The sequence below is a fragment of the Pseudophryne corroboree genome, chromosome 1 (genome assembly GCF_028390025.1).
Source record: "Pseudophryne corroboree isolate aPseCor3 chromosome 1, aPseCor3.hap2, whole genome shotgun sequence".
Classification (NCBI taxonomy): domain Eukaryota; kingdom Metazoa; phylum Chordata; class Amphibia; order Anura; family Myobatrachidae; genus Pseudophryne; species Pseudophryne corroboree.
In genome coordinates, this window is record NC_086444.1 from 1102348562 (window position 1) to 1102364037 (window position 15476).

Sequence of the window (15476 nt, forward strand, 5' to 3'; positions counted from 1 at the left end):
TTGACTTGACAATTTTCTCACCAGCAGGTCTTTGAACCCCAGCAGACTTGTGTCTGCCGGAAAGAGAGATCCAAGGTAGGCTTTAAATCTAGGATCGAGCATGGTGGCCAAAATGTAGTGCTCTGATTTCAACAGATTGACCACCCGTGAATCCTTGTTAAGCGAATTAAGGGCTCCATCCACAAGTCCCACATGCCTAGCGGAATCGCTCTGTGTTAGCTCCTCCTTCAATGTCTCCAGCTTCTTCTGCAAAAGCCTGATGAGGGGAATGACCTGACTCAGGCTGGCAGTGTCTGAACTGACTTCACGTGTGGCAAGTTCAAAGGGCATCAGAACCTTGCACAACGTTGAAATCATTCTCCACTGCGCTTGAGACAGGTGCATTCCACCTCCTATATCGTGCTGAATTGTATAGGCTTGAATGGCCTTTTGCTGCTCCTCCAACCTCTGAAGCATATAGAGGGTTGAATTCCACCTCGTTACCACTTCTTGCTTCAGATGATGGCAGGGCAGGTTCAGTTGTTTTTGGTGGTGCTCCAGTCTTCTGTACGTGGTGCCTGTACGCCGAAAGTGTCCCGCAATTCTTCTGGCCACCGACAGCATCTCTTGCACACCCCTGTCGTTTTTTAAAAAATTCTGCACCACCAAATTCAAGGTATGTGCAAAACATGGGACGTGCTGGAATTTGCCCATATTTAATGCACGCACAATATTGCTGGCGTTGTCCAATGCCACAAATCCACAGGAGAGTCCAATTGGGGTAAGCCATTCCGCGATGATCTTCCTCAGTTGCCGTAAGAGGTTTTCAGCTGTGTGCGTATTCTGGAAAGCGGTGATACAAAGCGTAGCCTGCCTAGGAAAGAGTTGGCGTTTGCGAGATGCTGCTACTGGTGCCGCCGCTGCTGTTCTTGCGGCGGGAGTCCATACATCTACCCAGTGGGCTGTCACAGTCATATAGTCCTGACCCTGCCCTGCTCCACTTGTCCACATGTCCGTGGTTAAGTGGACATTGGGTACAACTGCATTTTTTAGGACACTGGTGAGTCTTTTTCTGACGTCCGTGTACATTCTCGGTATCGCCTGCCTAGAGAAGTGGAACCTAGATGGTATTTGGTAACGGGGGCACACTGCCTCAATAAATTGTCTAGTTCCCTGTGAACTAACGGCGGATACCGGACGCACGTCTAACACCAACATAGTTGTCAAGGCCTCAGTTATCCGCTTTGCAGCAGGATGACTGCTGTGATATTTCATCTTCCTCGCAAAGGACTGTTGGACAGTCAATTGCTTACTGGAAGTAGTACAAGTGGGCTTACGACTTCCCCTCTGGGATGACGATCGACTCCCAGCAGCAACAACAGCAGCGCCAGCAGCAGTAGGCATTACACTCAAGGATGCATCGGAGGAATCCCAGGCAGGAGAGGACTCGTCAGAATTGCCAGTGACATGGCCTGCAGGACTATTGGCATTCCTGGGTAAGGAGGAAATTGACACTGAGGGAGTTGGTGGGGTGGTTTGCGTGAGCTTGGTTACAAGAGGAAGGGATTTACTGGTCAGTGGACTGCTTCCGCTGTCACCCAAAGTTTTTGAACTTGTCACTGACTTATTATGAATGCGCTGCAGGTGACGTATAAGGGAGGATGTTCCGAGGTGGTTAACGTCCTTACCCCTAATTATTACAGCTTGACAAAGGCAACACACGGCTTGACACCTGTTGTCCGCATTTCTGTTGAAATACTTCCACACCGAAGAGCTGATTTTTTTGGTATTTTCACCAGGCATGTCAATGGCCATATTCCTCCCACGGACAACAGGTGTCTCCCCGGGTGCCTGACTTAAACAAACCACCTCACCATCAGAATCCTCCTGGTCAATTTCCTCCCCAGCGCCAGCAACACCCATATCCTCCTCATCCTGGTGTACTTCAACACTGACATCTTCAATCTGACTATCAGGAACTGGACTGCGGGTGCTCCTTCCAGCACTTGCAGGGGGCGTGCAAATGGTGGAAGGCGCATGCTCTTCACGTCCAGTGTTGGGAAGGTCAGGCATCGCAACCGACACAATTGGACTCTCCTTGTGGATTTGGGATTTCGAAGAACGCACAGTTCTTTGCGGTGCTTTTGCCAGCTTGAGTCTTTTCATTTTTCTAGCGAGAGGCTGAGTGCTTCCATCCTCATGTGAAGCTGAACCACTAGCCATGAACATAGGCCAGGGCCTCAGCCGTTCCTTGCCACTCCGTGTGGTAAATGGCATATTGGCAAGTTTACGCTTCTCCTCCGACAATTTTATTTTAGGTTTTGGAGTCCTTTTTTTACTGATATTTGGTGTTTTGGATTTTACATGCTCTGTACTATGACATTGGGCATCGGCCTTGGCAGACGACGTTGCTGGCATTTCATCGTCTCGGCCATGACTAGTGGCAGCAGCTTCAGCACGAGGTGGAAGTGGATCTTGATCTTTCCCTAATTTTGGAACCTCAACATTTTTGTTCTCCATATTTTAATAGGGACAACTAAAAGGCACCTCAGGTAAACAATGGAGATGGATGGATACTAGTATACTTATGGATGGACTGCCGAGTGCCGACACAGAGGTAGCTACAGCCGTGGACTACCGTACTGTGTCTGCTGCTAATATAGACTGGATGATAATGAGATGAAATCTATATATATGTATATATAATATCACTAGTACTGCAGCCGGACAGGTATATATTATATATTTATTATGTAATGACTGATGACGGACCTGCTGGACACTGTCAGCTCAGCAGCACCGCAGACTGCTACAGTAAGCTACTATAGTAGTATGTATAAAGAAGAAAGAAAAAAAAAACAACCACGGGTAGGTGGTATACAATTATGGATGGACTGCCGAGTGCCGACACAGAGGCAGCTACAGCCGTGGACTACCGTACTGTGTCTGCTGCTAATACAGACTGGATGATAATGAGATGAAATCAATATATATGTATATATAATATCACTAGTACTGCAGCCGGACAGGTATATATTATATATTTATTATGTAATGACTGATGACGGACCTGCTGGACACTGTCAGCTCAGCAGCACCGCAGACTGCTACAGTAAGCTACTATAGTAGTATGTATAAAGAAGAAAGAAAAAAAAAACAACCACGGGTAGGTGGTATACAATTATGGATGGACTGCCGAGTGCCGACACAGAGGTAGCTACAGCCGTGGACTACCGTACTGTGTCTGCTGCTAATATAGACTGGATGATAATGAGATGAAATCAATATATATGTATATATAATATCACTAGTACTGCAGCCGGACAGGTATATATTATATATTTATTATGTAATGACTGATGACGGACCTGCTGGACACTGTCAGCTCAGCAGCACCGCAGACTGCTACAGTAAGCTACTATAGTAGTATGTATAAAGAAGAAAGAAAAAAAAAACAACCACGGGTAGGTGGTATACAATTATGGATGGACTGCCGAGTGCCGACACAGAGGTAGCTACAGCCGTGGACTACCGTACTGTGTCTGCTGCTAATATAGACTGGATGATAATGAGATGAAATCAATATATATGTATATATAATAACTCTAGTACTGCAGCCGGACAGGTATATATTATATATTTATTATGTAATGACTGATGACGGACCTGCTGGACACTGTCAGCTCAGCAGCACCGCAGACTGCTACAGTAAGCTACTATAGTAGTATGTATAAAGAAGAAAGAAAAAAACAACAACCACGGGTAGGTGGTATACAATTATGGATGGACTGCCGAGTGCCGACACAGAGGTAGCTACAGCCGTGGACTAACGTACTGTGTCTGCTGATAATATAGACTGGATGATAATGAGATGAAATCAATATATATGTATATATAATATCACTAGTACTGCAGCCGGACAGGTATATATTATATATTTATTATGTAATGACTGATGACGGACCTGCTGGACACTGTCAGCTCAGCAGCACCGCAGACTGCTACAGTAAGCTACTATAGTAGTATGTATAAAGAAGAAAAAAAAAAAAAACAACCACGGGTAGGTGGTATACAATTATGGATGGACTGCCGAGTGCCGACACAGAGGTAGCTACAGCCGTGGACTAACGTACTGTGTCTGCTGATAATATAGACTGGATGATAATGAGATGAAATCAATATATATGTATATATAATATCACTAGTACTGCAGCCGGACAGGTATATATTATATATTTATTATGTAATGACTGATGACGGACCTGCTGGACACTGTCAGCTCAGCAGCACCGCAGACTGCTACAGTAAGCTACTATAGTAGTATGTATAAAGAAGAAAGAAAAAAACAACAACCACGGGTAGGTGGTATACAATTATGGATGGACTGCCGAGTGCCGACACAGAGGTAGCTACAGCCGTGGACTAACGTACTGTGTCTGCTGATAATATAGACTGGATGATAATGAGATGAAATCAATATATATGTATATATAATATCACTAGTACTGCAGCCGGACAGGTATATATTATATATTTATTATGTAATGACTGATGACGGACCTGCTGGACACTGTCAGCTCAGCAGCACCGCAGACTGCTACAGTAAGCTACTATAGTAGTATGTATAAAGAAGAAAGAAAAAAACAACAACCACGGGTAGGTGGTATACAATTATGGATGGACTGCCGAGTGCCGACACAGAGGTAGCTACAGCCGTGGACTAACGTACTGTGTCTGCTGATAATATAGACTGGATGATAATGAGATGAAATCAATATATATGTATATATAATATCACTAGTACTGCAGCCGGACAGGTATATATTATATATTTATTATGTAATGACTGATGACGGACCTGCTGGACACTGTCAGCTCAGCAGCACCGCAGACTGCTACAGTAAGCTACTATAGTAGTATGTATAAAGAAGAAAGAAAAAAAAAAAAACACGGGTAGGTGCTAGGTGGTATACAATATTATATATATATTATATCCAATTATATATATATATATATATATATAATATATATTAAACTCATAAACTGGTGGTGATTTATTAAACTGGTGGTCAGGTCACTGGTCACACTATCAGCAACTTGCAAGTAGTACTCCTGAGTCCTAAGCAGACAATCACAATATATATTATACTGGTGGTCAGTGTGGTCACAAACAATGGCAGTGTGGCTGGCACTCTGGCAGCAAAAGTGTGCACTGTACGTTATATGTACTCCTGAGTCCTGAGTCCTGCTCTCAGACTCTAACTGCTCCCCACTGTCAGTGTCTCCCCCACAAGTCAGATAATACAGTCACACTATCTCTCTCTATCACTTCAGCAAGTACTAGTAGTAGTAGTACTCCTCCTAATGCTCCCCAAATTACTACTGTGTCTCTCTCTGTCTCACTCTCTTCTCGAATCTCTATAAACGGAGAGGACGCCAGACACGTCCTCTCCCTATGAATCTCAATGCACGTGTGAAAAATGGCGGCGACGCGCGGCTCCTTATATAGAATCCGAGTCTCGCGATAGAATCCGAGCCTCGCGAGAATCCGACAGCGTGATTGTCATGCCTTCAGCATTTGCTTTGTGTAGATCTGATTACTTTTACTACAGAAAGTTGTATTATTGCCCCATCTGGTGGTCAGTCCCATCAATTAATTTGACCCTCATAGCCTCTTGTAGCCAGTCTTGCAATGCATTCTGGGATGAAGAAGCTGGGATCAGCCTTTCTACTTCCCTCATGGTCCCAGACAGTCATGCTTTACATGGGTCCAACTCTCATATAGCATTCGATGGTGAGTTTGTATATTAAATGTCTCATCTCAACCTGTTTAGCCAGTGAGTAATGTTAGCTGCACTGTAGTTTATACTTGCACATGTAATCACATGTTTGCACAGCCCATGTTATATGTACTTGTGTATATCCATTTTGCTTTTCACATGCATATCATAATTGCATATTCTTGTTTCATTAACAGTTTTACCTCATTATCACACATCATCATATCGTATTGTACATCAAATCAACGCATCATATCTGTGATCCCTTTACTGAATAATAAAACACCGTTCTACAAACACCTCTTCTGAACAGATTATTGAAAAGTAAAGGTGGTTATACTGTAGGCTTCAAATTTGCCAGAAAGGGCTTAGTGAGAGGCTGAACAGTAAAACATCGAATGCTACAAGCAGATGGACTCTCTTACACTGACTCCGTCAGTAAATCATTGCCTGTCAGCAGTGGGGACATATACTGACTTACAGAGCCGTTACACTGCCAGCCACAGCTATCTGCATATGACAGCCACACAGTTTCTATACAGTCTACCAACTATGGCAGCTCAGCAATAGGAGTACCGCCATTTGACTACACAGAAACCTGTACAAGTCAGTGCAGCCACGCTTATAAGGCAACACAACAGTCTCTTCACAGTCAAGCAGCTTCATAACAGTTCAAAGATACTGACTCCTCAGAGATCTGCGACACAGTCTGAACAGTTACTTGCAGACAGCATTACAGCAGTCTCTACACAATCAAACATCTCTACCAGATCACCATGTCACAGAAAACGATATCCTCATACAAAACAAGGTCCCAAGTCTCTGGTTCCTCCAAATCCTTGTCTGTCAGTAATGCAGCCATCATGGCACGTGCAAATGCGGAAGCCGCAAAAGTAAGGGCTAACTTTGCCGAGCAGGAGATGCAATTAAAAATCGAGAGCAAACGCTTAGAAGCAATCGGCGAGAAGCTCGCTGCAGAGAAGGAGGCAGCGGCTGCCATAGCTGAAGCAGAAATCTTGGAGACTGCAGAACTCCCTGATATAAGAAGAACCAATGTACTTGACACAGAGAATGGATCTCAGGATTCACTGCAACGCACATCAGAATACGTACGTCAAGTCTCAAAAAGGAGTAGCAACCCTCCATCTTTACAAGGTACGCATTCAGACTTCATGCAAACAAATCAAGTACACTCTACAGCGCCACCACCAGTGGACAACAGACCACACATTTGCAAGCAAGAGAATCCTAGACACTGTGAACCTATGAGGGACAACTCTTCCCCACCTCAGATGTCTGAATCTGCAAACTCCAAGAAAGACACAGCCTACTTCACACAGAAGCGGTGTGATACCAACCGTCGGGAACCAGACAACACTAACAGGTATGACTACACACCATATACCTACCGTGTTAATGTACCGACATCTCCAAGAGCCAATCAGGACACATTAGACTTTGCTAAATTTCTCACCCGCCGTGAATTAGTCACGATTAGTATTTCAAAGTTCAATGATCGCCCTGAGAACTTCAGAGCCTGGCAGTCCTCTTTTCAAAATGCTATCAGAGGAATAGACCTTTCACATAGTGAAGAGATAGACCTCTTAATTAAATGGCTTGGGAATGAATCTGCAGAACATGCTAGAAGGATAAGAGTGATTAACATTAACCACCCTGAGAATGGACTTAGGATGATCTGGGATAGACTTAATGAGTGCTATGGCTCACCAGAGATAATAGAGAGTGCTCTGTTCAAAAGAATAGACGATTTCCCCAGGTTACCCAACAAAGGCTATCAGAGACTCAGAGAACTAAGTGACTTACTAAAAGAACTTCAAGTAGCTAAATGTGAGGGAGATTTACCAGGACTTGCCTTCCTTGACACAGCCAGAGGCGTTAACCCTATAGTGCAGAAACTACCGTATAATCTGCAGGAACAATGGATCAACCATGGCTCCAAATATAAGCGGCAGAACAAAGTGCAATTTCCACCATTCTCAGTTTTCGTGGACTTTGTACACCAGCAAGCTATGACCAGGAATGATCCTAGTTTTGCCTTTACCTTGACAAATACTGCACCTATGGTACCTAACCCCCGCAAAACATCAGTTGCAGTTCACAAGACTAATGTGCATTATTCAGATTCTTTCCGCAGGTCTACCAGCTTTAATCGCCAAGAGACCACAGACAAAGATCCAGCCAAGCAATGTCCTCTGCATCACAAACCGCATCCTCTCCTGAAATGCAGAACCTTCAGAGAAAAGTCCCTGGAGAACCGCAAAGCCTTCTTAAAGGAGAATAGGATCTGCTACAAGTGCTGTTCCTCCACATCACACCTCGCCAAGGACTGCAAGGTTAGTGCTAACTGCACAGAATGCCACAGCACAGACCACAATACCGCTCTACACCCTGGTCCTCCCCCATGGGCTTTGCAACACAGTTATACCGATACAGAGCATGGCGGGGAGCACAGTGTAGAACAAAAAGACACTGTTGCAGTCACACCAGAAATTACTTCACAATGTACCGAAGTCTGCAAAGATGCCATTAGCGGTAGATCCTGCTCCAAAATATGTTTAGTCAAAGTTTACCCCAGAGGCCATCCAGACAAAGCCGTTAAACTTTATGCAATCCTAGATGACCAAAGTAACAGGTCTCTAGCCAGATCAATCTTCTTTGAGACCTTTAATGTTAAAGGACCCAGCACTCCTTACTCCTTAAGATCCTGCGCAGGGAGTTTTGAGACAACAGGAAGGAGAGCAACTGGCTATCAAATTGAGTCCTTGGATGGGAAGACATGTCTCTCTTTACCAACTATCACAGAGTGTGACGAGATTCCAGACAATAGGAGTGAGATTCCTACACCAGATGTAGCTAAACACCATACACATTTGAAACGCATAGCACATCTGATACCAGAACTGGATCCACATGCCCAAATAAATCTACTCATTGGGAGGGATATCCTACAAGTCCACAAAGCCAGAAGTCAGATTAATGGTCCACATAACGCACCTTACGCTCAAAGACTGGATCTGGGATGGGTAATAATAGGAGAAGTATGTCTTGGAGATGTGCATAAACCAGATTCTGTCAACAGCATGCTTACCTGTACTTTAGAAAATGGACGCCCTTCTCTATTCCAGCCATGTCATAACCATTTCCTCATAAAGGAATTACCACACTGTACCTTCATAGACTCAACTAGTGACAACCATATCTGTGACAACTATCAAGATCATCTGGGACACGCAGTCTTCCAGAGAACAAAGAAGGATGACCAGGTGGCAATGTCCATAGAGGACAAACTATTCTTGGAAATAATGGAGAAAGGACTAGTCAAGGATGATGCCAACAGCTGGGTTGCTCCTCTACCCTTTAGAACACCCATACAACGCCTTCCTAATGACAGAGAACAAGTACTCAAACGCTTCTCTTCACTTAAACACAACTTTCACAGGAAACCAGAGATGAAAGATCATTTCTTCTCCTTTATGGCTAAAATATTTGAGAATGGTCACGCCGAGATAGCTCCCATTCTTAAAGACACAGAAGAATGCTGGTACCTGCCAATGTTCGGAGTATATCACCCGAAGAAACCAGGTCAGATAAGAGTGGTGTTCGATTCCAGTGCCCAGTTTGAAGGTGTTTCTTTAAATGACGTACTCCTGACAGGACCAGACCTCAACAACAAACTCCTAGGGGTACTCATCCGTTTCCGAAAAGACTCTATTGCCTTCACAGCTGACATTCAACAAATGTTTCATTGCTTTCTTGTGAGAGAAAAAGACAGGAATTTCCTAAGATTCTTCTGGTTCAGAGACAATGACCCCTCAAAAGACATTACGGAGTATCGCATGAAGGTACACATATTTGGTAACAGCCCTTCACCTGCAGTTGCCATCTATGGACTCAGACGTTCAGCTCAAGAGGGTGAGCTAGAGTATGGTTCTGATGTTAGACAACTTGTAGATAAAGACTTCTACGTAGATGACTGCCTAAAATCTATGCCAACAGCCGAGACAGCAATCAGCCTCCCTCAAAAGAGCTCAGGAAATGCTTGCTTGTTCAAACCTGAGGCTTCACAAAATAGCTTCCAACAGCAAAGTAGTGATGGAAGCCTTCCCTTCCCATGATCATACCAGCGATTTAAGAGACTTGGATTTAGGAACCGATTCCCCACCAGCTCAACGTAGCCTTGGACTCTTGTGGGACTTAAAATCTGACACCTTTACCTTCCAAGTAAACAGCGAAGAAAGACCCTTTACTCGCAGAGGTGTTCTCTCTACTCTAAACAGCTTGTACGACCCCTTAGGATTTGCAGCTCCTGTCACTATCCAAGGCAAAGCTTTGCTCAGAGACCTAACCTGTGAGTCAATTGACTGGGATGCCCCACTGCCTCCCCAGAAAAGAAACTTGTGGCAAGAGTGGAAAGATTCTCTATCTACCTTAACCAACCTCCGCATTACACGTCCATATGCCCCCGTGCCTTCTACAGCAGTACAAAACCAGAGACTATGTGTATTCTCTGATGCCTCAACCCAAGCAATTGCTGCAGTTGCATATCTTAAGACCATGGACATCAAGGGACAATGTCATATTGGATTTGTCATGGGCAAAGCAAAGTTAGCTCCACGTCCAGAACACACAGTGCCCAGACTTGAACTTTGTGCTGCAGTACTAGCTGTAGAATTAGCTGAGCTCATTTCATCTGAGTTACCAATTGGACTCTCTGAAGCAGATTTCTACACAGACAGTAAGGTAGTATTAGGCTACATATGCAACGAGACCAGACGGTTCCATGTTTATGTCAGCAATCGTGTGCTAAGAATCAGAAGATCCACCAATCCAAAACAGTGGCACTATGTATCTACTGCTCACAATCCAGCAGATCACGCTACAAGAGCTGTCCCAGCCAGTATCCTCAAAGACACTACATGGCTCAGAGGACCTGAATTCCTGTACAAGGCAGATTCGAACAATCCTGAAAGTAGCATATTCAAGCTAGTAGACGCAGACTCAGATGTTGAAATTCGTCCACAAATAACTACAATCCATACCGTAACTTCAGATTGTCAACTTCAGCCTCACAGATTCCAAAGATTTTCAACTTGGAAATCACTTGTCAGAGCCATTACCTGCTTAACTCACATAGTCCATTCATTTAAACGCAACGCATCTGTAAGTGTGAATGGATGTAAAGGTTGGCATCACTGTCAAAATGTTTACGCACCAGAAGAAACACAACGATCCAAGAGCCTTATCATCCGTGTTGTGCAGCACCAAATCTTTTCCGGAGAGATCGACTGCATTAACAGTGGAAATCCTATTCCCAAAGACAGCACCTTAAAAAAGCTAGACCCTTTTCTTGATGAAAATCATTTATTGAGAGTAGGAGGCCGTCTTCAAGAAGCAAACTTGGAGACAAATGAGAAAAATCCTTTAATCATTCCTGGGAGTCACCACATAGCTTCTTTAATTGTGCAACACTATCACAACGAAGTCAAACACCAAGGACGATTGTTTACCGAAGGAGCTCTACGATCAGCTGGGTTCTGGATTATTGGAGCGAAAAGGTGTGTAAGCAGCACAATCTTCAAATGTATCATTTGCCGTAGACTTCGTGGTACTTCCCAAACTCAGAAGATGGCTAATCTTCCAACAGACAGACTTAGTACAGACCCTCCTTTCTCCAATGTTGGTCTTGATGTATTTGGTCCATGGACTGTCATCACACGACATACTAGAGGTGCGAATGCGAACAGCAAGCGCTGGGCGGTTGTATTCACTTGTATGAGCATCAGAGCTGTTCACATCGAAGTTATAGAATCAATGGACACTTCAAGCTTCATCAATGCCTTTAGACGCTTCATTGCTATCCGTGGCCCAGTAAAACACATCCGGTCCGACAGAGGTACCAACTTCATTGGAGCAGCCAAAGAATTACAAATTAATTCGAACATTGACACTAAAAGCATAGAGAGATATCTCAGTGAGCAAGGTTGTACATGGACCTTCAACCCGCCTCATTCTTCTCATATGGGAGGTGCCTGGGAAAGGATGATCGGCATGATACGCAGAATCCTTGATTCCATATTCTTGCAAGTGGGAACTGCAAGACTTACTCACGAGAGCTTAACAACCTTCATGGCTGAAGTCTCAGCTATTGTCAACTGAAGACCATTGACTTCAGTGTCTAATGACCCAGAAGACCCACTTCTACTTACTCCGGCCACTCTTCTTACACAGAAGACCGGGATTACCTATGCTCCTCCTGGAGAATTCAATACCAAAGACCTGTTCAAATGTCAATGGAGACAAGTTCAAAGCCTTGCAAACACCTTTTGGGACAGATGGAAAAGACAATACCTTTCTACCCTGCAGTCAAGGAGCAAGTGGCAAGTTGCCAAACCCAACTTAAAACCAGGTGACATTGTGCTCGTCAGAGATTGCCAGTCACAACGCAACGAATGGCCTTTAAGTCTTGTCACCAAGACGTTCCCAAGCAAGGATGGGAAGGTTCGTAAGGTTGAGGTCAAGATCTGTAAGCGAGGAGAGACTAAGTTGTTCCTCAGACCAGTGACTGAACTATTCTTATTGTTATCTGTTTAGAGTTTAAAATATGGTACCAGTGATACCAGACGGGGAGTGTCATGCCTTCAGCATTTGCTTTGTGTAGATCTGATTACTTTTACTACAGAAGTTGTATTATTGCCCCATCTGGTGGTCAGTCCCATCAATTAATTTGACCCTCATAGCCTCTTGTAGCCAGTCTTGCAATGCATTCTGGGATGAAGAAGCTGGGATCAGCCTTTCTACTTCCCTCATGGTCCCAGACAGTCATGCTTTACATGGGTCCAACTCTCATATAGCATTCGATGGTGAGTTTGTATATTAAATGTCTCATCTCAACCTGTTTAGCCAGTGAGTAATGTTAGCTGCACTGTAGTTTATACTTGCACATGTAATCACATGTTTGCACAGCCCATGTTATATGTACTTGTGTATATCCATTTTGCTTTTCACATGCATATCATAATTGCATATTCTTGTTTCATTAACAGTTTTACCTCATTATCACACATCATCATATCGTATTGTACATCAAATCAACGCATCATATCTGTGATCCCTTTACTGAATAATAAAACACCGTTCTACAAACACCTCTTCTGAACAGATTATTGAAAAGTAAAGGTGGTTATACTGTAGGCTTCAAATTTGCCAGAAAGGGCTTAGTGAGAGGCTGAACAGTGATGATGACGTTCGGGCGCGCTCGGGTTAACCGAGCAAGGCGGGAAGATCCGAGTCGCTCGGACCCGTGTAAAAAAACATGAAGTTCGGGCGGGTTCGGATTCCGAGGAACCGAACCCGCTCATCTCTAATAGCAGTGTGTACTGGGCTGAGGAGAAGAGCTGCAGCTGCCAAGTGGGGGGACGACTAGGGCCCAGGTAAATAGCATCTGCCCCCCCAGCTCCACTGATGACAATATCAGACGCACATCCTAGATGTACAGTATCTACCCCTACTTGACACTGACACAGCAACTACAGTATCAGCTTCTATCAGCCAATAGGAATTGGCTGGCTAGTGATGGTGCTGCTTATCATCAGAGTGTATTCGTACAGGCACCTGACACAGATGGGGCTGCTGACAGGCAAATACTGTCTACATCTGTACACAATTACCTGACTACCCACTGTACTTGGACTGCTTGCATGACACCTGCCACATCCAGTTATCGCCAGTACCAAAGCTGCATACAGCTGTAATTCCGGTACACACTAGACTATATCGCAAATGATGTTTCTGATTCTGATGGATTGTGCTCACCAATAGGCCCTGAAGTAATCGCTTTGGTTCCTGGCCCTATCTACTCTATTTATTACCAAATGCCTCAAAACTAACAGCACAATCTGAATTCAGACCGTTTATAAAGTACCTGTGATCCACCGACGGTCAGTGGTGTCGAGAGAGAGGGGGGGGGGGGGGAGAGGGTACAAATTACCTGGACCCAGGTCTGATGGAGGAGCCCAGTGAGGGTCCAGTAGGGGCCCGGGCCTCCTCCCTCTTACCTAGCAGCAGCAGCAGCTCTTTTCCCCAGCCCAGCACACGCTGCTGTGTACTGGGCTGCAGTGTGGCCATGGAGGTGCTTAAAATACTATTTTTTTCAGTATTGTTTTCTGAGGGTACGTGACCACACCTCCTGTGATTAGGCCACGCCCCTTCAAAAGTACTTTGGCCCATCCCGGCTCTAGACTGCCCTGCCGACGGTGGCAAGTACTGCAATGGCTTTAAAGGGTACTTTGCACTGTGGGTACTTGTAGACATGTGACAAAATGGCTGCCCTGCGCTAGCCTGGCAGCATAGGCAGGGGGGCCTCCAGAAATCAGTGATGAGGGGTATTTGCATGCTGGGCGGCCTTGCCCTGTGCTGGCCGGCCCCAGCATGCGATCGCAGTCAGTTGCAGTTTCGCTAAAATAGCAAACCTGCAAATGAAGCTGAATGAGGGCCTAGGTCTGCTGGAATTTAGAACTGAAGACAGCGGTCACCAGCAGGCCGCCTGTTGGCGAGTTACAATGTGCCTCATCTGACTGGCTCTGGGATTGTAGGTCTAGTAGTTTAACAACAGATGGACTGACAGTCATTGGGAGAGATTTGTCAAAACTTGGAGAAAGATAAAATGGAGAGTGATAAAGTACCAACCAATCCGCTCCTGCCAGTTTACAAACAGAGCCTGTAAAGTGAAAGTTAGGAGCTGAGTGGTTGGTACTTTATCTCTCTCCTCTGTATCTAAGCATTGATACGTCTTCTGCCTTGTCTAATAGTGGTAGTAAAAGAAGCTTTATTTTGTCAGATATTGAAAAATAAAAAAAATCCATTTGGTACTTTTGTGCAAACGCCGTAGTCACGGAAATGACATTACCATAATGGACTGTTTGCAGATCAGATTTGAATATAAGTATAATATATATAGGAAAATTCAGGCTCTAAAGCATACCTCCCAACATGACACTCTCCAGGAGGGACAGAATGCTCTGCTCCTGGACTTCTCTCTTAATTTATGATTACCATCACCTGTGCTGAAACACCTTTCTTTATTCATTTACCTGTTCAAAACAGGTGCTGGCAATCACAAATTAAGAAAAAAGTCCAGGAGCAGAGCATTGTGTCCCTCCTGGAGAGGGTCATGTTGGGAGGTATGCTCTAAAGGTCAAAAGCTTATTTTAAAAAATAAAACCCCTCCACATTAGTAGTGCTCAATAGAAGCAGCTCCTAGATGACATAGCAGGTCACATATAATTAACAGAAGAACGAGTAATACAGATTACTCAGAGAGCGCTTGTATAATTTATTAATTAGAGTATTCCTCCATTCAAAACACACTGGTAAATAGCAATTTCCAGTGTGTCTTCAATGGAGGAATACTCTAATTAATAAATTATGCAAGCTCTCTATGTATTACTTGTTCTTCTTGAATATAAGTAGACTTGATCAGGCACCGACAAATGTCACCCAATGGGGAACCTTCGGCCCGCCAGCTGTTGTTGAATTACACATACCAGCATGCCTTGCTACAATTTTGCTGTTTGGCCATGCTAAAGCTGTTGCAGGGCATGCTGGGATGTGTAGTTCAACAACAGCTGGGAGGGCCGAAGGTTCCTCATCCCTTGTTTATGACATTAATGCTTTTTAATGTGTGCGCATAGTAATAAC

The 15476-nt window shown here is 44.4% G+C and overlaps 2 long non-coding RNA genes across 2 annotated transcripts; both read left to right on the plus strand.

Moving 5' to 3' along the window:
• Positions 1-5703: 5703 nt before the first annotated feature.
• Positions 5704-6058, plus strand: LOC134994049 (uncharacterized). Its single transcript, XR_010197353.1, has 2 exons — positions 5704-5773; positions 5957-6058. It is a non-coding gene; the product is annotated as an uncharacterized LOC134994049 (long non-coding RNA).
• Positions 6059-12570: 6512 nt separating this feature from the next.
• LOC134994155 (uncharacterized) lies at positions 12571-12925 on the plus strand. Its single transcript, XR_010197381.1, has 2 exons — positions 12571-12640; positions 12824-12925. It is a non-coding gene; the product is annotated as an uncharacterized LOC134994155 (long non-coding RNA).
• The last annotated feature ends 2551 nt before the right edge of the window (positions 12926-15476 follow it).